The sequence below is a fragment of the Triturus cristatus genome, chromosome 4_2 (genome assembly GCF_964204655.1).
Source record: "Triturus cristatus chromosome 4_2, aTriCri1.1, whole genome shotgun sequence".
In the NCBI taxonomy this organism is placed as follows: domain Eukaryota; kingdom Metazoa; phylum Chordata; class Amphibia; order Caudata; family Salamandridae; genus Triturus; species Triturus cristatus.
Window position 1 is genome coordinate 361,404,176 of NC_140586.1, and position 24,839 is coordinate 361,429,014.

The following is a 24,839-nucleotide window of genomic DNA, read 5'->3' on the forward strand; positions in this document are numbered from 1 at the left end:
CTAACAGCAAGCCGTCTGGTTGTTTTAATTCTCCTACTAATGCCTTCCAGGTCCTGCCAGCTTCAAGGGAACCCCGACCTCGCCTGGCATCTCTGAGGCCCCCTCATAATCTGACCATCACAATACTTCCCTTCTCCAACTCTCCTACACTGGCATCCTCTTCATTATGAATGATCTTTAAGTATCTGGAGATTTTTCATAAGTTATTCATAATATAGGCGCTGCCTATCTTAAGCCACGTTTTAAGAAGTGTGTCTCCACCAGAAACCTTGTTCGGACTCTTGTCGCTAGTTAGCCATCAGACCAATTCACGAGGATAGGAGCAGAGTTAAAACCTACTCTTATTTGACAGAGAAGATTTGAAACTCGCCCCCCCCCCCTTCATTTTACTAATCAATACACTTTCTGCAGGCAACCCCCGGAGCCACGTAGATGTTCTTCTCATAAATGGGATACACCCAGTGAGAAGAAATATCATTTGGAATGGATAACAGGCAAAAGAAATGTGATACGATGACTATATGCATTAGTAAAGAAGTTGGACAATTGACATGTGCATTGCTAATGACATACGATGCAGCAGTTCCATACAATGTATATAAATACTGCTATTGTATTGACTACACATGTTCATATGTACACCCAATTACTACAAAATGCAAATAAGAATATGGTTAAATGAATAAATAAATAGGATACACCCTAGAATCTCCCTAAAGCCATGGCTCTGAGCTTGTTGGAGGAGCTGGTGCTTTTTATCACACCCAATAAAATCTGACTCACTGGGTTCGGAATTGAATTTTTTGAGTGCAATAACTAGATCCTATTTGGAGTTTCTGTGCAATAACATGCAGGTTTTGGTGCCTAGCGCACCAAACCCCACATTATGGTAACTAGCACACTGTTTTCCCCGTTAAACACCTGCAGGCTTGAACTGATGAAATTTAGCAAAGGGTGAGGCGTTTAATGCACCCGATAACTACTGAGTGCAGTAAACACCATCCAACTTGGAATTTCACTCCCTGCACAAACAGGGGTTTACACAAGGGTCAGAAAACACCAACCAACTCAGAACCAGGAGCCAGGTGTGGAAAAGCTAAATCTGCAGCTCTCACCGACAATGCAGAGCACACACACTCTCAGGGATCCGTCAGGCGCTACACGAAACTCACAGCCTCACCCTAAAAGCTCTCATTGGATGAAAGAGGCCAGTTGCTCCATCATTGGAGCAGAGGAGACTCGGAGGCAAAGTCCTGCATCCCTAACTCCTCAGTGTTGTTGGTGTTACATATTTCCTCTGATTTGGTAAACTGAGCTCCTAGCCTTTTTTCATGTACTGCAGAAATACACCAAATGTATAAGTTCAATGTTTTCTTGCTATGTCCTGTTCAGAAAAGTTTCTTATCAATGGCTTGAAGTATACTGAGGGGTGGGAGTGCAACTTGGCGGCAAAGCTAGCAGGTTTTAGATTAGGGTACTGCAGATGGACCTACACTGGTTTGGCCACACAGCATTGCATGCTTGTGCTCAGGACCCATGCACATGTTGCTTCTGACATATCTCAGGTACTGACCATGCGTGGTGGTGATGATGGTGGGCTTCACGGCTGTGACATAGATGGATAGGGCAATGTCAGAAACAGTTCCCTTAGCACAAGCATTTAAGGCTCATTTGGGTTGCCTGCCTGATCACGTTGCAGGCAGTTCATGCCAGGCCACACTCGCCTAACAGTTATTCACCATGCCTTGATTCTCAGTCATGCAACCTGCATTAACAGCAACCGGCGATGCAGGGTTGGCACCATTCACTCTCAGAGTCTTTTTATTCCCTGACTTAGAATAGGTCAGCATGGAGTGGGCAAGAAACTGTACAGTAGTTGCAATTGCATTCAATGACGGCCTATACACACTGCACCTTGTCAATCAATTGGACTAGTTGCTATGATTTACGCCGCCTATGCATGCTTCTGTCTGCTGCATCATGAACAGCAACAGAAAGGTAGTTACATAAAGGAAAAAAGATACCCAGGGGTTAATTGCCAAGGTTTTATATGGGTGCACACCAAGGCCGGACTGCGAGCCGAAACTGGCCCTGGCAAAGAGCTCAGGCGACCCCAGGTGGGGGACCCATTAGAAAGCTTTGTGCCGCTTTCTGCTTTTGTTGCAAGGGGCCAATATTGCAGCTATGCTGCTAATTTGCCCCGGTAAAAAACGGCCCCCAGGGGTCTAAAACTGGCCCCCACCCTGGCGGCCCACTGCTGAAACACCCGGTGTCCACTACGGCCAGTCTGGCCCTGGTGCACATGTGACACAAGGCACACTTAAGGCCTGATTGCAATGAAGCCACAAAAATATGAGCAAAACACTGCATGGATTTACTTAATATTAAAAAGGCTCACAGGGACAACCCAATGTTGTACAGCATCACACAGAACCCTGAGGAAATCTAGAACATAATACCTGTCTTCGAGGTGCGATAGACACACGCAATGGATTTACTTGCAGCTAACATATACATTAAATATATCCTCAGTTGTGTCCATAAAGGCTCGAAGCTAGTGAATCTTGATAAGAACAGCACGCTGAAGTAAACAGAGACACCCAGAAGTGATACAAGACAGCCTGTTCACAAGTACTTAAAAAAAATGTTTACAATTACAAATAACTGTCATAGCTACCACAATTTCAAAATTGTGCTGACTGTAATTTCTAAGTAACGTAAGGGACTATTCTTAACTTTATATTCAAGTGATTAGCACAGGATTAATTTAGAAGGGTCACATGTAAAATGTTGTGCATGTTCATGCCAAAGAAGGAGCATACTGTTGAAATAGATGACTGTGACCAGGCTTGTATTGATGTGACAGAGTTTTGCACCAAACCAAGACCAGATATTCAAGATGTATCACTCAAATTGGTTGATTTGATTTGTTGATGGTTCTAGTCTGAGATACCATCATGGGACTCTTTGAGCAGCAAATGTAGTTTGTACAAAAGCCTATATTATGGAAGCATTATATTTGTGTAATGAAACTTCATCACAAGCACAGCAGAATTGATCGCAATTACAAGAGTATGATGAGTGGCCAATAGATTGATTGCTACAATGTATACAGCTAGCCAATACAGTTTTGGAGTGGTCCATCATTTAGGCCAATTGTGGTCACAAAGGGGTTGCTTGACATCTACTGGCACCCCTCTTAGAAATGGGCCAAAAATTCGGGATTTGTTAGAGGCCCTACAAATACCAAAGAAGATTGCTGCAGTTAGAGTGTACCACACACAAGAATGGAGATGACATAGTATCAACAGGCAACAATTTTGCAGATGAGTTTGCAAAGTACTGTGCACTTGGATGAAATTAAAAATCAGAATGTGAAATGGAAAATGTCGATAGTTTCTTGTCAATGTCAGATCATTAATTTGAGGAATTGAGGGAACTGCATGATGAAGGATGAAAGGAAAAGAAGGGAAAAATCAGGATGATCAAAATACAATAAAAAAAGTTTTGGGTGTCAAGTGATAAGACCATCTGATTTCAGATGTTATTGCAGATGGTGGGATACATTAATAGGCCTACACAAGTGGTAAAATATTGGTTTGAACTACATTTAAGGGCTGAGACACTATATCAGAGATGCGTTACCTGTGGATATGTGAACACCAGTAAGAGGACAAATGTGACCATGAGTCACATAGAAAAATCTGAAGATCCTTTCACAAGATTACAAATGAATAACGTTGACATGGCCCTGTGCAATGGTTCAAATAATATCTTCTAAGTGTTATGTGTTTGTTTAATAATTGATTGGAAGAATATCGAACCAGACGATGTGATTCCCTCACTGTAGCCAAACTTTTATTGAGAGTTTATCCCTAGATTTGATTTGCAAACTCTTTTAGAATTAGATGGAGGAACTCATTAAAAAAATTAAGCTACAAGACTCCTTTGCATGGCGCTGAAAGTGGACTACAAATTCCACATTGAATCCACACATCTCACACGAAAAAAATGAAGACTGCAGATGAAGAAGTGGTGACACAAACTACTAATTCACAGAGTCAGGGTCAAGAACAACAACAACAAAACAAACAGCAAGAAATTCATACCACAAAAATTCGAACTCCGATAACCCCAAGAGAAACTCAATGTTCTCCAGCTGCAAGTTGACCAAATCATAAAACAAAAGATGATGATGATAAGGGAAGTGGTACGAATCTGACTGAAAATAGAAGCTTGATACAAGATGATTAGTCTAAAGGTGTGAGAGAAAGAAAATGAGCGTTGCAAAGAATTCACAGTTTGAAGAAAAATAAAGACAAAACAGTAACATATCTGAATGACAGTGAGTTTGAAAAGCCTGAGGTCAGGAAATCAACAATGACAGGAGTGCCAATCAATAAGCATGGAGTTCCTCAATGAGCAAAGGTTGAGCCAAAAGAAACAGACATTGATCTGAGAGACTAGCGATTTGTGTTAGGGGAACCTCCATGAATAAACATGAACTGAGAATGAAGCTGATCAACACTAAATGATCCCTGATGTAGTAATAGAACTGAATTTTGAGAAACCTTTTTTGATTGCTTCATAGTGTGCCTACACAACTCTCTTAGATTAGTGTTTTAGAGATTTTTTGTTTGTGCTCGTATTTTTAATAGTAATGCCCAATTTTGAAGAAGATTAGTTTTGTTCCTTAGATATCCAGCTGTAGATAGTTTGTACCTGCATTGAACTTCATGAACTGAATCTGCTAATTTATATGCCTGTATCTGTTTTTAGGTCTCGGCTAGCGATGGCTGCGCTTGCGCAGTCTCGCTCGCGAGAGATAATGACTTGGGAGAAGAGGGGCTTGAACCCGCCCCTCTTCTCCCCTGTTCTCCATTGGCTGGCCTAGTAAATGCTGGCCAGCCATTGGAGAAGAGGTCCAGTCACTCCAATCCTGCCCCGTCCTTTTCGGATCGGGGGGCATGTTTTTTGCGAAAAGTCTCAGGGAGGAGACAACAGCAAAACACGCCCCCGAATCCGAAAAGGACGCTCCCTTTCTCCAAGGCATTTCTGCTGTGCCTCGGAGAAAGGCGGTGGTGTGCTTCGGTGTGCTTTTTTGTTTACTTTTCTGTGACTCAGTGAGGGGCTGGGGTGACATGTATATTCTGCTGTTGAAAACTAGGTCATGCTTGCGTAGTGCTAACATTCTTCTGTGGGCGCGTTCAACCCACTACGAGTTTGATCTTGGGCAGAAGAAAGTATCCAAAGGCCACTCAAACACGATCAGTTTAATCTTGGGCTTCTCAGCGCGTCCATGGCGATCTGACTCTCGTCGCCTGCCGGACACGTGGTGTGTGTGATCCTCCTCTACGGACAGGGGCAGCTTACGATGGAGCCCTTCGGCTGCCCCCAGAACTGAGGGTCACCAAATGTACTTAAGCCACGCCCCTTCTCGCCTCGCGCAGGCGCAGACGCGTGGCTGGCCGAGGCTGACAGCGGAAGTCACATGCCGGTGCCAGTGATCCCGTGATCGGCTGGATAGAAGCAGCGGACGCCGCCGGGGCCCAGGGCAAGGCAGCTTGGAACCCGGACCCCTCACGCCGGCACTTGGCATCACTCCAGCGCCCGGCTCCGGCACTGCCTGGGCCGCCTGCAGCGGACAGCCTGGCGGACAGAGGAGCAGGCAAGTGAGGGCGTAGCGCCCAGAGGATGGAGACAGGTGTGCGAGGCGCTTGGCAGGCAAGAGCGGCGCCCAGTCTATAGGCATTGTTGTAGGCTTATTGGGGAGGAGAGGGGGTATTTTCTCTTAATAATGCACCTAACCCCGTTGGGATCTTTTTCTGTGCCCAGTGGGTAGTCGGCGTTGAGGTTACGAAAGGATACTAGCGCCTTGAAGCACAGCACGTTCCAGTCCTGCGCATTGTTTATGTCAAACTTGTTGTCCGGTGTGACACTCCAATGGGTTGAGTTGAAGTTCACGAAGACTGCAGTTCCCAGAATGCATCTTCTGGATGATGGAAAGCTCGTGTTCATAATGTCATGGAGAGGTTATTCGTACACGTGACCCAGTCCGGCATCGGGTCCAGTTAAGGATAGTTGTATGACACACCGTTCATGTTCGCGCTAGGACCTTTGTTAGCTGGATACTACCTTTGTTAGTGGAATACTGTGGGTGTTCTTGTTTGTGGTGTTTTGTGCTCACACCTCATTTTGAGGATACTTTGTGTTTTATTATAGCGCTTGTATACTTCGCACAGGTCTTTAGATCGTTTTCTTTGTGTTTAAATAGTTTGCGTGTTTTACAGCCTATTGTATGTGAGAATCATTTTGGAAGTATTTTGGTGTCGTGTGAGGGTTGGAGATATACTTAATCAGGGGAGTGGGAATCTTACAATTTCTAAAAAAAAAAAAGCATTTACAATGCAACGGTCTCGGCATTGTTTAAGTTAGAGCTATTGGCATTGCTCATGACATTATTTTTGTTTATGTTTTTGTTTTTGTTTTTAAAACATGTAAAGAAACGGCATTGTTATTTACAATGTCAATAGCTTAATCAGTGTGTGTGTAGGTGGCTCTGTGTGTGGGTGCAAATGCAATAGGTCTCGCATTTGAGAGTGATTAAGCTATTGACATTGTAAATAACAATGCCGTTTCTTTAAATGTTTTTAAAAAACAAAAACATAAACAAAAATAATGTCATGAGCAATGCCAATAGCTCTAACTTTACCAATGCCGAGACCATTGCATTGTAAATGCTTGTTATCAATTTACTTTTAAGAAACAGAAATTACTTGCATCAAATTTCAAACATTTTTGAAGAACTTCATTTTTGAATTATTGCACCTTGCTTAGAGATTTAGTTTTTGTTTTTAGAAGTTTTTTTTAGAAAGAAGATGGCTATTTAGCAAAAAAATGTTGCTTGGCTGTAAACATACGGTTTTTCATTTTAATTTTCCTAGTTTTAATAGCCATATTTGCGAGTCTGTATTTTCTGGTTGGGCTTTTTTCATATAACAAAAATGGTTAGTGAAAAGTGATTGTGGAAAGAAGAAGACACTCAGAAAAAAGAAAGAAGGAAGATATTGTACTTGATGACATAATATACTGAGTCTATGATGAGATGAAGGCCTTGCAGAAGACAGATGTGAAGAAACAGGAATTGATGGATGATTTATTGTAAAGTGTTGAATAGTGTAGTTTGTAATGATTTAAAAAAACATCAGAAAGGGAACTATCAAAGTGTTTTATTCATTATAAAATATTATTTATTTACCTGTGTTTAAGTAGAATAACTAGACTGCAAATGTGATTTTCTGGCCCTTTGCTTGTTAACTGACATCTATTGCAATGCTGTTCAAGAAAATGCGGCTTTTGTAAATTTGCACAGACAAGCTTCATATGTGTATGCTTTTTCTCTTCCGTGTTTTTCCATTTCATCAAATAGTTGAAATGGAATTCATTTTATGGTGTTGTTTTCTTTTACTGTATCTATTTGTGTGCCTCAGGAGGAAGCCATGTAGGCTATTGCTGCCCGAGCCACAAGTGTATTTCTATTCATTTTAAAATGATTTATCATTTAGTTTGCTTTAAAAGTGCAATGTAACCTCTTGTTTGCAGGGTAAAGGGGATTATTATTTATTAATTATTTAGGCATTCCTTAAAGTTATTTATTTTATGTAGCACAATTTCTAAAATGTTGATTGAATGATGTCATGTATTTTGTTGCTTCAACCCCATATTACCAGTTCACGCCATGTCCAATGCGCAGTTTTTCACTTCTGTGAAATTATAAAATGTGCCATTTATGAGATCTGTGCCAGACATTCTAGATATTCTGGAGACCTTTTACCAGACCTTCTGTTAGAGACTTTTTGATCGCTTCCACCAAGGCAGACTCCCATGAGTATGTTTACTTTATTTATGTTTAGAGACCTATTCCTTGCTTTTATACCCAGCAGACTCCCATGTAAGACTGTTATTATTTATTATTAAACTTGTGCTTTTGAACTGACAGTCTCCATCTTAGGCTGTTTGCTGATTTATCTCTTTCCTTTGACTTACAAACTGAGTAGACTGATGTTAGTTCATTATTAAACTATATTTTGATTATGGCAAATTTCCTTATGTTATGACCTGTTGCAATTTGCTTTATCTTTAATGTAACTTCTGTAATGATTCTTAATTTTGAATGAACCTTTATGGTTTTAACTTTGAGTATTTTCCTGGTTTTCTTTATGTGTACCAGAGCCCCCGTCTTTTGGATTCACACGGCCTGATCCTGTGCATCGCCCCTTTGAATTTATTAGTGCAAAGCACCAACAACAACAAGACAAGGCTGTAAAGCATGAACAATTTATTCCATCGTTGCCAATGTCATAGGGCAATGATCTCTTAATGTTGGATATTATTCCTGTTGGTCTTCATGACTACTCTCAGTTGGACAAAGAGGAAAATGAATTGACAATAAAGCTATAAAATACAATTAGGAAACTTAGAAGGGAAAATACTACATACAGTTGTCACTATGGGGACAGTTAGGGGATGAAGGTTTAATGGTATATCTATTTGGCTTTGACCATCAGTCAACCGCTGCACTAGGCTCCTCACATAACAGGTTTAAAAAAATCATTCTGTTTAGCTTCTGTTGGCATGAGGCTAATTATCACCACGTACAGTGGAAGTTCTGCACTCTATGTATTTTAAGTTAGACATTTTCTCTGAAAGGTCGACATCAAGCCCGCTTTATAAGTTGATATATACATGAATGTACAACGTCCAGCATGCGCTTAGTACACATGCAACGTTTAGCATGCGTTTAGCACGCATGCCTTCATCAGACTGTCATTAGATCGGACGTGTTGTTAGTACGCATTCGTTCTGCATGCAAGTCGTTATGATGACTTGCCTTAGAGGGGTGATGGACTTTGGAATAGGTTAATTTACTATTCCAACTCCATTCTGCGCAACAGTAGAGAAGGTATTGGACGTTAAATCAACAACATTCCACCAATGCGCCCCCTAGAAAGCAAGTCATTGTAACGACTTGCATGCTGACCGAATGGGTGCTAACGACACGTTTGTTCGATTGCCGGCGTTTTGAAAGCACAGCGTGATTCCAACTTCGTCCTAAAGGACGTTTCCCATAATACATGGAAATAATATGATTGTTTCTGAAAACAACCTTACTTGTCATCTAACCTGAATCCTGATGTAAGATGGAGCTGAAGAGGGAACTGAGATGAGGGAGGGAACTGAGATCAGTGGAGTGAAATGAGATGGAGAGTACTGAGATAGAGTAAGAGCTGAGATGCAGGAGAGGCCATAGGAGGGTACTGACATGAGGTGTGCTGAGATGGAGGTGGTAGCTGACATGGATGAAGGATTGGAACTGAGATGGAATTGGCCACCTTTGCTACTTACTCTGAAATGGCAGAATCTGCGTCACTGTCACATTGGTTGGTAAGGACATGTCCGAGGCATGAACAGAGCCATAAGTAGAACTGTTATTCGGCAAGCTGCTTCTTCCTGCAAACAGACAAAGAAAGAGAAAGGCATTTGTAATGGGTTGAACATTAAGAAGGAACAGAGAGAGAGAGATATACATGCACAAAAACCATCCAAATGAGCAGAAAATAAAAAAAATCATAGTGCATAACATGTAGCACCTTAATTTTACTCCCTGTCCGCAAAGCCAGTGACGTCAGAATTAGAATAGTTCTCCACCTGGGAGACAAAGGAATAGACATGATGTGAAAACTGAACACATTGCAAACAATTTACAGCATAATGAGGGATGCTCAATATAGTCCATTAGCACTGCCCAGCCTGGTGAACATGAACGTGGTGGCTGCAGTTGCCTTCTGAAAATCTGATGAACAGCATAGTACAGTACTCAGGGTCCTAGCAAGGGGCCAGCATGCCTTAGATGCTCCTCCTATCTCAGGTATAAAAGTTAGTTTGGAGTCACAAAAAACTTTCACATTCTTTGCAGAGGAGGCTCGTAGTAAGAGGCATCATAGAAATTTGGACTAAAAGCCAGAAATCTTTAGGAGGGTCTGGCGCAAAGATGATGACAGTTGTCTCCTAGGGATTATATTTAAGGTGATTTTGGTATCTCCACTTGTCAATCGTGATTAGGCAGTCAAAGAATTGTTCCACTGAGCCACTATTTGATCATATGCCCAGTAGAACCTTTATGTAATATTAATAATCAGAAAACGTTTAGCCTCATTGACCAAATAAGCTTAACCGTGAATTTTAAAAACTGAGTATAAGGCTGAGAATTGAGGGACATCCCAGAGTTGAGGCGTTTATGGGAATGGTGGATGAGTCATACATTGAGTCCTGCCAGCCAGTAGGACCTTGTAAGACCTAACAAACACCATTAAAGTCAACTGAGGTGGGCCTGAGGAATTCTGTGGAAATATACTTACTAGCCGCTATTACAAGGTAATCATCTACTTCCTTCATGCCCTTGTGACCGCTGCTCTACAGGGAAGTCGACATATAAACTTAAAGCGAGAATCACAGAGCCCAAGATCAATATTTGCTGCAACTACTTGACTATAAAGTTAGTGATGCACTTTATAGAGCTGAAACACACAAAGGATGATCTCCAGTGGGCAATCAGAGGAAACTGAGACAGATAAAGGCACAGGTGCTGTATAGAGGAAAGTGCAAAGATGGTTGTTCAGACTCAACACCCACATCAACAGACTTAACGATAGAATAGCATGGGGCCAAATGTAAATACATTGTAGTAACATCCACCACAGAACTGGCCTTGTGAGAGAAGTTTTCCCCCAACTCCTTACAAATTCACATTATAGGGGACTAATCCGTGAATGTGTTAGCCTGGCCATAATCTCCCAGGATATGGTCTTAAAGCGATTTGCTACGGAGATGCTTTTTGGGATAAACATCATGCAGGAAATGACATATCATTGATTATGAGATTTTCAGGAAAGGAATGACATAATTATGAATATACAATACGTGCTCCTTGTATGTTTATTAGCACAACCACTTTAATAATGTAGGATGCGAGATGATGTAGTCCACTTTGGTGTGGAATTATACAATTCACATTTATTTCTGCTTTTCTTTGTATTCAGAAAGTGGTGCTTACATAACAAAGAGCATACCCATAAATTGGAGTGGGCTTCATCTTGCATTCATGAGCCAACCATTACAGGCCTTGTGAGTTTCGGTTCCTTCATAAAGGTGAGACGGGGAACACTTTCTCTCACTATTGTACAGTGGCGGCTTATCTGCTAAGGCAAAGGAGCATCGCCGCACTGCTTTTAAACAGACTTTGTAAGTGCCCATGAATGCTTGGCCGGCCGTCTCTGTATAGCAGCCTGGGAGGAGAACATGGCCAGGCTTCCACGTCCTGTCTGAGCCCTGAACCCCAGTGCTCAGACCAATCATAATACTGCATTGCAGCTTTGTGATTGGCTATGGGGAGCCTGGATGTGCTTCCTGTTCCAGGCCGGAGCGAAGGACTACGGAGAAGACGTGATGAAAAACCAGCGAGAAGGTAAGCTTAGTCTTTTTTTTAACACTCACTTCCCCCACCCCGCCTCGCCACCCCCAAACTGTGCCAGTCGACACTGTTATTGTAGTAAGTTTGATCATTCTAGAGAGAGAACGAAGTTCATGTTTTTCGAGCAAGAGCCAGACACTTGGTCATCCTGCCCTCACCGGAGGGAATTCAGAAAAAAAAACTTTGATGAACCCCAAACACATACTTACATTTATTTTGTTTAAGGGAGGTATTAATGTTAATCCCCAGGTCATATACAATAATCCGATCATTAGGAGGAGGTGCAAGAAATTTGATACATCCAGACTAGAGTAGAACAAATACATTTTACATAAATGCTGCATCTCTTAAGAGTTATAGTGGATCCCACAGTGGTTTACGAAACCCAACCATGGTGTGAAGCTGACTACATGATGAAGCATGCTACTTTTAAGCGGGTGAGGGTTAGTCACAATATCTAGGTTTGGTATCAGCCACACTTTCGATTTTTTGTGTAATATACTTACAGAGGCTGTCAGCCAGCTCTTTTATCTATTGATCTGCTATTGTGCCATCCACATTTTTCATCTGCCCAGTAGAGCAATCAGCTTAAGCATAAGGCATTGGGTCAACCAACTTCAGCCATTAGTATTCCTCACTGTAAGTGTCAGCATTCTGTATTTTCACAAGGAGCCCATCCACATGCAAAAATGATAAGAGTACTACATTGGATGCAGATTAATTACATTTGAAAACATAACCAGTCCTTATTAAGGTTGGCGTTTTCAAAATTAAAAAAATATTCATCACACTTAACTCCTCCACTTTTAGCTATACATTGGGAGGTTTACAAGCTTGGAATCATGCCCTATGACCTGAGAGGTGTGGTCATAGCTGATCACGAAATGTCAAAAGCCCCTGCAGGAATGTGGCACGTATCGGTCAATCTTCTCAATAATTTTTGAAGCAAAAATATTAGCTAAAATCTGGTGGGGGTGAAACCTGACTTGATAAACGAAGACCAAAATCGCTTCATGCCGGAGCGAAGCAAACATCTCTGTGTGAGAAGACTGTACAGTACCTCGCGTGCTCCGAGGACTCTGGAGAGCGCAGGGCACTGATTTTGATCAACTTTGAAAAGGCTTTTGATTCAGTGCAGTTGCCTTTAATGATGTTTCTACATGAACGTATGAATATTGGTCCTCTCTTTCATAGATATAAGCAAGTTTTATACAAGGAACCATGGGCACAAGTTAGGGTAAATAGTATTTTGACCTCGCCCTTCGCTATTGAACGAGGCACAAGGCAAGGTTGCCCTCAGTCAGTCCTCCTGTTTGCCCTCATCATTGAAGCACAATACCACACTTTAGATGGGAAACTTTGAGGGAGGACAGAATATTGTTATATGCCACCAATATCTTATTCTACATCTGCGACCCAAAGAATTCCATGCCCAGATTGATGCAAAAGTTGAGAATCCAATGCGAAGCCTCTGGATTATTACCATTGATTGCACTAATTCTTCCTATGAGATGGAGCCTGGCAATTATGATAGCATCAGTATGCAGAACAACCTTAAAAGGGCCACAGAACATTTTAAATTCCTGAACATGTATATTTCCACTAATAGAGCGTGTGGGAGTTAAAAATTGCACCTCTGCTTTCTTAAGTTAAACATAATATGGAGACGTGGCACTCCTTTTACCTCAATATTGCAGGTAGACGCACACTGTTTAAAATTATCTCCCTGCCCTCCAAAATGATTCTTATGAAATCTCACTGTCCTTCTACCTCTCCCTGCCATCAGCACTTACTGGGTTTTTGGGGGTAGGTAAACATCCCTTAATTGCATTTCAGAAGTGTACTATCCCTTTACAATGACGGTCTAGGGATGGTGGACATCCACATTTATTATTGGGTTAGCCATATTGGCCCTATTACCGACTGGCTTCACGTGGACCGCGATAACCCCTGCATTACCTTAGAGTTGGATCATTTAAGATACAGTGTGATTAACCTTCTCTATAACATAATTCAACAACAAAGGAGTTCCAAAATACCTGTGCCAAATGTTGAGGCGGTTTTATAAGGAAAACTTTGCCCAAATACGGATCGGTAAATATGGGGAACTCACCACTCCTCTCCCAGTAGCAAAAAGAGTTCGACAGGGATGTGTCCTAGCCCCAACACTTTCCTGTCTTTTTATAAATGGGTTAATTGAATTGTTACATTCAGAGCAACATTTAGATGCCCCCAAACTGGCAACTCGTAAAATTCCCGCAATGATGTTTGCCAATGACACCTTGCTAATCTCTAAATCCCCCATGGGCATACAGAGGATTCTCAATCAATTTGTCCTTTTCTGTAAGGAAAGGGGTCTTGAGATTAATTCCCAAAAGACGAAGTACATGGTGTTCAACCCAGGAAAATGTACCCGACCAAATCCATGCCTGGATGGCACCCCATTAGAAAGGGTACCAGTTTTTTAGTACCTCGGCTTAACGATCACCGATAAAATGGACTGGGGGGCACAAATCAAAAAATCTAGTCTGAAACTAGCCCAGACAACGGGGGGTTTGACCAAAGTATTTCAAAACTCTAGCCACAAACCAGTTGGCCCAGTTTTGGAAATATATAAGACCCAAGCTAGAGGAGCATCTGTTTAAGGGGCGGAACTCTGGGGGCACGGTTATTCCAACAGTCTTACTCAGGCTGAAAATTCTTTTGTAAGACTACTATTCGGTCTCCCCCGCAGTTTCCCCCTAATTCCACTCAGAATAGATTTGGGGGTCAGACCAATTGCAGAGATTGTTGCCCTTAGACCCCTTGTATTCTGGCGTCGTCTTTGGGCTACCCCAGAACTGGCTAGCTTTAGAGAAGAACTAAAGGAGGTGATCAGTCTACCCGGTGCAGGAAAAATACCATGGTTAACCTCCATACGAAACATGCTTGTATCCATGGGAGTGGGTAATATGTGGTCTAGTCCAGAAACAAGTTGCCCTACTGTGTCAAAGAAGATGTTAAAGGATCTTTACAGGGAGCATAAATTGTCCATGATACATCTGGCAGACTCACCATAGCATTCCTAGAAATTAAAGACCAGTATAGATTAGAGTCGGCTCTGAATGACATCAAGCCGGCAGCGGCAAGGAAGCTATATTTGCAATTCAGGCACGGGTACTTCCCTTGCGTGCCTTTACGTCTAAATGGGCTGGTTCAGAATGCTCGGTCTGCCCAGCATGTAATAATGGAGTTGAAACAGAACAACACGTATTATTCTCTTGCCCTGGGTATGAGAAAGCTATAAAACGATGGCTTACACAGATGTTCAGAAATCTGGGAACCAGGCATTGTGTAGAGGCTTACAGGATTCTGAAATACAATGCCAGCCTACTTATAGTTTTTTCGGTCGCAGCATTCTTGTTTTCCATGTGGTGCACACGAAGAGTTTACTTAAGATGTTCCCCACTGCATTGTGATTTAATGAGCAATAGGTTGTACAGCATAAGGATGTGCAGGTTAGCCCACACATTGATTCTTTTGTTGCTCAGCCCACGATAACTCGGCTAGCATGGGTGTAGGCCATTGTTTACAGTTAATGATATAGTTTTGCACTTTTGCATTAAATATCCTGATGGTTGCTATTCATTAATCATTATGGCCCTGCTGTAACTCTAGCTGCTCATGCACAAAGCACTTTAATACAAGTTTATGCACTGTATTAATTTTATTTGCTGATAGATAATCAATGAACGTGGTTGACAAAAATCTCTTTTTAGTGTTTTTATCTGTAAATGAAACTACACAATAGACTGTGATACATGTCCACATTTATGTTTCTAGCAGTCTAGTTCCCCAGGAGATTGATGGACTTGGACAGACATAAAATGATTTTAGTTGTTTTTATATAATGTTTTAACCATGATTATATCCGTATATCGGGACTTGTATAATTGCTTTCATGGCCATTTGGCCAAAATAAAGTTTTAAAAGAAGAAAGAATTCAAAAATGTGAACTTCCCCTTCCATTGTGACGTTGCTGAAGTGCTGGCGTCAAGCACTACGTTGCATTAAGTGGGAGGGAGCCTTACCGGCAGAGACCCCGTTGTGGCTAAAACATACTATGAGACTAAAAGATTTCTATTCTTGCGATTATAATGGCATTTCCACATTAGGTGACATCTGAACTGGTGACCATATGCGGCCATGGTTATACTTAGCAGAGACTTATAACATGCATAAGTCACAGTTCTACCTGTATCTTCAACTGTGGTATGCTCTTGATGTACACAAGAGAGATATAGACACCCTCTCAGAGTTTATCCTCATGGAGGCGCAAATTACACTAGCAGCACTTGAAGGGAAGGGTATCTCCAAACTGTATCGTACATTGGTGACTATCAACCCAGATCCCCTACTAAAATGGCGGGACATATGGGTAATAGATTTCGGTCACTTAGATGAAGCAGAATGGGCAGAGGTGAAGATGACTCCGAAAGTTATAGCAGTATGTATGAGAATTAGACTTATTCAATTGAAATACCTACACAGAAGTCACTGCAACCCAACTAGACTGAATAAAATGAGTTGGTTACCAACTACCACATGGTTTGGAAGTGTCGCATTAGCCAACAATATTGTTTCTGTATACACTCAGCCTTGTCTCGAATTGGGCCAATTTTGTCCTGAATTACCCAGGACAGGGTAAAGAGGCTCTCCCAGTTCTCTTTACCCAGTCCTGCATCACTAAAAATCACCAACTATGAAGCACTCTAGAATGTTCCTTTGTTTGATGACATCTATTCAGTTTTCATATGTATTGTGGCATGATTCACTGGACAACCCCTTTAAATAGCCACAAATGCTTTGTTGATGGTTTCCGGGGCCACATCATAAACAAGATCACCGATGAAGTAAGTGATGACATCACAAGGGCATCATTTAAACCCTCACCAGTGTCATCAATGATATCTTCAATGACATCATTTAATAAGATCATTCTTTGAATCACTCAAGATGCCATACAAGTGATGCTATGTTATTGCGATTTACAAAGTGAAGAGTATGTCTGTGGTGTGGGCTTGTAGCACATATGCCATCCCTTGGGAGTCAACAAATGCTATCAATGACTGAACACACTTTCTAATAAAAAGTGGAGCTGGGCTGTCAACCCGATGACCATCTAAGGAAGAGATTCAGTAGAGACAAGACAGCCTGGTACTAGTGGTGTTTTATCCTATGAGCACTTTTGTTCCAAGCGGATGAGGCGAGGGGTGGGCTTGTGGTGTCGTTAGCGAGCACCATGAAGTTCTACTTTCTAAATACACCGGAGTAGGAGAGCCGAGCACAGAGGTCACTCTGTGTCCGTTCCTGTTAGTATAAACGCAATTGATGCCGCGGCGCGGTGAGGTCCCAGCGGCCCATTCAGTCCAGCACTGCATTAAGCAAAGAGACAGGAGATGAAGGTGATAAAGTGGTGTATGCTTCTAGCGAATATGCAGCACTTGCGTACAGTCAGGGAGGAGTATCCTCATGTTATGGGTTCCCTCAAGTTTGCATTAAAGCGTTCAGGTCACCACATTCTTTGTAGGATCCTACAAAGAGTACAAGGGCTGATACAGTGCTTAATTCGAGCCGGTGGTTGTAGGTGGGGCCACCACCACTCATTTTGGGGGACCAGCACTTATTTTTCCTCTAAAGACTGATTCAGAGCAAGAGTGAGAAATATGGAGAAAGAAGGAGATAGTAAAAACATAAAATCGGTGACAAAGAGAGAAAGCTGGGATGGAAAAGAACCTGCAAGAGTGAGAACAGGAGTAAGGGAGTGTCTGGTGGTGAATAAAAGAGTCATGAAGAGGAATCAAGACTAAGCAGCCTTGGTATTTGGCAATCCAACCTTCTATCCTGCTAGCTATGGGCTTCTGAACAAAACCTTGAGCCCGGCACTTGTTCTATTACACCTTACGTGCTGGCCTGATATAACATACTTAATGTGTAAACCCCATATATGGCAATTACACAGCATCCTCTCATGACAACAAATCATACAGATAGGAGAAGAGAATCCACAGAATCTTTCATGTTTCCACTGGTTTTATGACACTACTTTGTCAAGGTAAAAATGTAACTGCTATTCTTACCTCCATGTCTACTTACACTATACTTACCTTTCGATGTAGTGCATAAGTCGATGTAGTGGAGGCAATATTTTTGTCATGTGACATATTGCGATAAAGTACCTTTGTACTGTGCATAATGGTTGTACAACCCACATGGAATTATACATGCAATGCTGTTTAATGATACATACTGCTTGCCTCTGTATGTAGGAATCTCAATCTTGGTCTAGAAATGGTCATAAATGATGTCATCAACTGTTGGAATGGCCTGTCATGCTCTCTGGCTACTTGAAAGGGCCAGTCAGTGAGTTGCTTTTTTGGTCCACGGAACCACACACAAGGAGGTCCACCTTGCAGTGCCACAGTGCACAATAGGCCAGACCAACACTCGTCATCACTGATGCTATGAACGAGGGTGTATTGTGATGTAGCCTCAAGGGAACATGTTTTGATGAACAAAAAGAAACCGTAAAATACATATGTTAATAATTGTGACAATTACAGGATCTTATGCAGACTCATGAGTAAATGCTAAAATGGGTACAAACACCATTTGCACCTGCCGAATCCCTGCTGCTGGATGTCCCTCTCTCTCTCTCTTTCTCTCACTCTCTGGGTCTCTCTCTCACTGTCGCTCTACCTCACGCCCCTCTCTACCCCCCTCTGCTGGCATTGGCAATTGCGCCAGCATTAGCAAACCCAATAGCAGTGACCAGCCATGTTGGGTCTAGGAGCAACGTGGTGGCCATTTTGGAACTATATTTTCCCAGTTAACCCCCATGATGTATCGTGGGACAATGTGACAGTCATCATGAACTATACAAAATAACGTTCCACAATGGATGAACGTTAATTTCTATACCTCCGTGAGGCTGCCACGTAGTGTCTACATACAATGTGACGGCTACTTCCGAATTATAGAAAATGCCATTCCAAGAGGGTCTGTCAGTACTGTTGGCCTTTCCAGTGCAGGAGCCATTTCAGAAACCGTGGCAAAGCCTAAAGCGGCAGCCAACAAGCATTGACAAGGCACGGCCAATTTAATTTGCTGCAGCTTGTTGTCTTTGCTGCAATGGGATTTGGGTTTGGATATTAGTTTTGTAGCGGTTTACCAATGTGGGGCGTGGCCCTGGATGCTGATCTGGACCTTGCTTTAGGTTTTAACTAGGAGAGGTAGTAAGGTGAACTGTAACAAGTCTCTGCTATTTCCTCTTACCGACGCCACGATGCCCTTCGATACGGATTATCCCTTCGTGTGGGCGACTGAGCCCACTAGGTACCTTGGGATCTGGTTGAGTAGGGACGTCGACGAACTCTGGAGAGCCAACTTCGGCCACGCAGTGGACTGGTTGGAGTCCAAGATTTCTCTCTGGAATCGTTTATCGCCTTTTTTTAGCTGGTCGCATAGCCAGTGCCAAGATGGTGGTGCTCCCGAAGTTTTTATATTTGTTTGTCAATATCCCCATCCCCCTCACCGCTCATTTTTTCCGTAAACTCCGCTCTTTGGTGATCACTCTGATTTGGGCCGGCTGTCAACCCAGGATTGCATATAATATTTTAACCCTTCCTATGTCACGCGGTGGTCTTGGTGCCCCCGATCTCAAACTCTATGCCCTCAGCGCCCAGGCCAGTTTTCTCCACTTCTAGCTTCACCCCACTCCGTTTCAGCCCCACGTCGTGGTTGAGACTGACCTGGCTGCCCCGTGGTCAATCACTACTGCTTTGTTTGCTCCAGCGAGGCCTCCGCAGGCTGAGATCGATACGGTCGAGACCCTGCGCTGGGCTTGGGAGGGGCTCTGGAAATTCTCAAGTTCGGACATGCTCTCTGCAGCTGTGATGCCCATTGCTCAACACACAGCCTTTCCTCCTCTTCAATCTTCGGGGATGGCGAAACACGCCACTAGTCTTGGGCTCTCCACCGTGTCCGATCTCTACCCTGAGAACACATTCTACACACTTGCTGCTGACTCTGGCCCTATGGATACTTTGCTTTATTATCAGCTCCGGGCGGTCGGCAAGAAGCTCCACCCCTCTTTTCCCCAGCCTCCCTCCTCGATGGCCACTCTTAATTTCCTCTACACGTCCTCCTCCCCAAAGAAATTGGTCCCCAAAATCTACGCTTCCACACTGGCGGCTTCTTCCATCTCTACTGACAGGGCACGCGTGGCTTGAGAGGAGGATCTAGGCATCGAAATTTCCCAGGCCAATTGGCTGTATTGTTGCACTCAGATTAAACGCCTCTCCCCTAACTATCGTCTGCGCCTTATTCACTTAAAGTATCTACACAGCCTCTACCGGACCCCTGTACAATTGCACAAGATGGGACTCATTGCCAGTGACAGATGCCTGCACTGCTCTGCGCCTGCAGCCGACTTCTCACCCCTCACCTGTTTATGCCCCAGGATCTCCGCTTACTGTCGTGAGGTGTGCGCTGTCATTTCCGAGATCACCTCCTTCCCGTTCCAACCTGATCCTCTGCTTTGCCTTTTAGGCTTCATCAAATTCTGTACAGATGCCTCCCGCAAACTGATTGCTATGCTACTAGTTCTTGCGCAGCGCAGGGTCTCCATGTGCTGGGGTCGCAGGCCCGCACCGAAGGTGGCCCTTTGGCTGGAGGATGCCTCCTGTTGCCAGACTCTCCTGTCCGAATTCTCGGACCTAATGCCTGCCAGATCTCGCCCACTGGATATTTGGGGACAGCTTATCTCCTACCTCCTGAGTCACACTTCCCAGCACCCGGCGACCTCTCCCGCACTCCCCGCTGGCGATCCCGCAGCAGCCACTGGTGAAGGTCAATGAGTCGCCCACTCACTGCTCCCTTTTTCCCCCCCGACTCTCAGTGTTCCCCCCTCTCATACATGGTGCCTTGTAAGACAATTTCTCCTCATTCATTTCATTGATATTGTTCTCGGTTGTATATGTATGTGGTAGTCTTCGATCTTTTATGTCGCATCACAGTGCATATTATTTTGTCATGGTGCAACTCTGTAATTTTGTTGTGTCTAATCCTCAATAAAGGTTTTTGAAAAATCAAAAACGAAAAGAACTAGGAGAGGTAGTAGAGACTATTCAACAACTCTGCTCAGTTTATGCACTGGGCTGTTTCCCTTTCTTAAGACTCCCCCTTAGCTCGTTTCTACCCACTGGTGCTTTTCTACCCTTTAATAACCCCCAGATGCCTCCCTTTAAGACCGCAGAGGCTTAACACCAGGGACCTGCTATGCCTCTTCTGGTGCAGGCCCTGAGTGCAGCTGCTGATGTTTTATCTCATGGCACAAGCTGTGTGAGAGCTTCAGTACAGCTGTAGCATAAGCAGCCAGTGAGGCAAAGCCTCTTCTGATCTGACCTTTCCTCGTGTGAAAAGGCAGGTAGCACTGGAAGTTATTTTATTCTGTGCTTTGATTGGTAATGTAAAGCTTGCACTAGATGCAGTTTTTAAATTGTTACTACATGAAGCTTCAATATACAACATGACACACAAGACAAAACATCACATTTACCCAACATAGTACCAATATGCCTCACAGTGGCTATCTTGTTGGTCTCACAAGAACTAACTACTAAAACACTTCACCCACAAACACCCAACAAAAACATGAAACAGAACACCTTCAATACATCAAACATGACCCGTTATGCCATATTGACAGCTATCACCAGTGGCTCCAGGTTTGATGCTACACCGAGGCTGCAGTAGGCAGATGTCAGTAATATACTATGCCAAACACAAATATCGAAACAGAAGGCAGAACTCCTAACATACAACCAAGCACAGCCAAAATCACCAAATAGGTGGCTATTCTGGTGCTGAGCAATACTTGATATCAGGAAATTCCACACAAAAACTGACAGTAGAACACAGTGGACAGAAAACCTCACATAAACACACAGAATGTACTAAGAATGTACTAAGAAGGACTCTGCAGAGAACTGGGCTTTTCTTGCAGGTACCCCCCACCCCACCCCATCCCTCTACTAGTTTGCCCCCTTCTTAGCTACTAGATGCTGATTTTTGACCCTGGCTGTGCACTGAGACCTGATAACCAGACATCAGTGCCAGTGGTCCTTCCCCAAAACAAGGTGTTGTCTAATTATGCTACAATTGGCAAAGGACTCCAGGTGCCTAGAGCATGGGTACTAAAGTGGGTCACTAAGGGCTGCAGCATATCTTATACCACACTAAGGGACCCACATACCAATTCCACACAGACTGCCATTGCAGGCTGCATAACATGACATGGTGCAAACCATGGGCCTAATTTATGAGGCCCCTTGTGCCCCTGGAACGTCATATTTTTGTGACATTCCGTAGCTCAGAAGCCTGCTCCATATTTACCAGGCAGCAATAAGCCACTTTTTTTGGCTTAATGCTGTCTCGTAAATATTGTTCCCTTTAACACAGTTTTCTGCGTTAAATGGGCGTGCAATGGGTGTTTCTGGGTGGTTTCACAGCAACATCCATGGCTTTTTGACACTGCCCCAGATTTATGAGAAATCGGAACTCTGAGTCAGTGTCAAAAACGTAGGCCTCCCCAGGGAAGCCACAAGGAATAGAAATATCTATATTTCTCCTCATTTTACCTTTTTCATTCTGCAGCACACATAGAAAGAGGAAAAAGCCTGTTGTGATTGTTTTTGTGCAGGTATGTTTCCCTTTCTGCACAAAAATAATCATCCCTACAAAGCAGGCACCCTTGCACCGTAGAGCAAAGGTGCCTGGGTTGACACTCAGCAGCCCATTGTGTGCCAGTGCAGGGGATAAAGGACAGGAATGCGCCATATCTGATAGATATATAAAAAGCATTCCAGCACCTTTCCTTTTGCCGGAGGGCAGTGCAGCAGGAAGGCCTGCAGCGCCACCCTACGGCAAAACCTCATAAATGAGGCCCCAAGAATGAAAACTTGACATGACACACTCCTGTGTGTCATGCCAAAGTCACTGCATCCAATATATGTAAATTACCCCTACAGCAGCATTTGAGACCTAAGGCAGGTTGGATTGTATATTATGTGAGGACATATCTGCATGAGCAGATGTGCTCCTGAGAGGTCTAGTTCCATTACTAGATCTTACAAATGATAATGGAAGCCATTTTAAAAGCATGTGCTGGACAATGAAGAAAACATGTTTCCCAGCAACATCATGGCTTCACTGAAAAAAGGGATGTTTGGTATCAAACATCTCGAAATTAATTAAACCACACTGATGCCAGTGTTGGATTTATTAATATATGCACACAGAGGGCACCTTAGAGGTGCCCCCTGAAAACCTACCAGCTACTGGTGTGCTGACTGACTTGTTTTTGCCAGCCTGCCAAAAGAGCAGCTGGGGCTGGTCCATTGAGCTGAGGGGCCATCCGCCCCGCCTTTTGCCCCTCATAAACAGCGTCTGTCAGACTGAACAAAGGTCAACCTGAAAGACACTGTTCATTTTCAGGTCAGGTAGCCAGGAGCAAGACATACGATAAATGTGCAGGCTCCTGGCTGCCTGAGCTGAACTTTGCTGGGCTGAGGAAGTCACAGCTCATTTTTAAGCCCTGAAGCGCCCAGGGCCGAGTGTCAATCAGTGACACTTCATCACAGAGTGGGGTGGGGTCAGCAGTCTCACTGACCCCATCCCACTCATTGATGATGTTGGGACTAAGGTCAGCCAATGGGGGAAGGCAGCAGTCCCAAGCCTCCTGGGACCTCTGAGGCAGAGCTGCTGATAAGTGTATTATGTTTTTTTAAATTATGTTTGGTGCATGCATGTGTGCATGTATGAATGTTTGGCAATGAGTGTTGTGAATAGATATGTTTGTGTGTATGTGTGTGTGTGTGTGCGCGTTTGTGAATGCATGGCTGTGAGTGTGTATGTGTGCATGTGTATCCCGTCCGCCCCCTCCCTCATATAAATTACCGTCCGCCACTGCACCAGAGACAAGTTTCTGACCCCCAAGGGTGAGGGCCTTTGCTCCCAGGAGGTCAGAAACAAGCGTGTTGCGGCAGAGGGTGTTTACACCCCTCTCCCACAGGATGGTCTGCAGATTAGCATTCCAAGGAAGGGGAGATTCAAAGAGCCCACCGCCTTTGGTATGCAAATCTGGCTTCCCTCACAGGAGAGGATGCCACCCCCCTTTGCCCAGTGCCCTTTGGCACCTGGACAGGTGGGAAAATTAGCTATGCAGGAGGAGGGGTCATAATTTTCTCATGCGTAAGTCTGTTTTGTGTACTCTTAGAAATTGTTAGACCTGATGGAAGTCATCAACATAAGCCTTCAATTTCGTGGTATTCCCCATTTTTTATGATTCACCCTTAAAGGTAGCAAAGCTCATAATTCAAAAAGATTTCTTCCTGGTTAGATACTTCTTAAAGAGTCTCTCCTGTAACCTTGTAGTGAGTGCTCTAATTAAGACAAACTTTAATTATACTTGCGCTTTCTATCCTCATCGCTGGAAATCCAAACATAAAGCGCAGAATACAATCGAGTATACCTCACATGGAGTACAACTCACCAGCCTCATGAAAAGAGACCCCTCACATGGAGTGCACATCACCGGCCTCATGAAAAGACACTCACTCACATGGAGCGCACGTCACATGCCTCATGAAAAGAGAACCACTCACATGGAGTGCACATCATACAGAGTGTTTTTCTAGAATTTCTAAGATTTTTGTCCATAGCACATCCCCTCTTCTTGGGAGGTAAACCTGGGGAGAGGAGTCGGCCTAACAACTAGGGCGGTCGACCTCGGATCTGGGGACCTGGGTTTGAGTCTTGGCAACGACGCTGAACATCCTGTGACTCTGGGTAAATCACTTAATTTCTCTGTACCTAACAAAAATGAATGTGTCCTCATGTAACGCAACTGGTGCTATGTAAAGCGCTCTGATACCCGATTTGGGTCAAGTTTGCGCTATATAAAACTCTTTAAAAAAAAAAAACTAACGTTGCCTTGAATAAAAAATAAATCCAAGAATACATCATTTTACCACCCTGCAAACATTTGCATGTGCTATATTTATTGTGGATTAGTATATGAAATAATGTAGAAAACCTCTATCGAAATAGGATAGCTTGCCTGATTATAGGACACCGGCACAATTTGCCTAAAAATTTTAACCCATGCGCACATCATGATTGTTCCCGCAGGTGTTTTCCACCAGCTTAGCGATGATGTGATCATGAGGGGATTAGATGACGAATTATTGGAATGGGTGCTCCTTGTTCG

General features: G+C 43.4%; 1 protein-coding gene across 5 annotated transcripts in view; it reads right to left on the bottom strand.

Annotated features, from left to right (window-relative positions):
• Window positions 1-24,839, bottom strand: part of LOC146833887 (protein FAM163A-like) — a 241,993-nt gene that overhangs the window by 62,923 nt on the left and 154,231 nt on the right. For 4 of the 5 annotated variants that reach the window (XM_085601785.1, XM_085601788.1, XM_085601786.1 and 1 more), the window contains exon 2: window positions 9,406-9,510. The gene's annotated coding sequence lies outside the window, so the exon portion shown is untranslated. Of the gene's footprint in view, window positions 1-9,405; window positions 9,511-9,650; window positions 9,669-24,839 lie in introns of those variants that run through there. The other variant, XM_085601789.1, reaches the window with a different exon arrangement.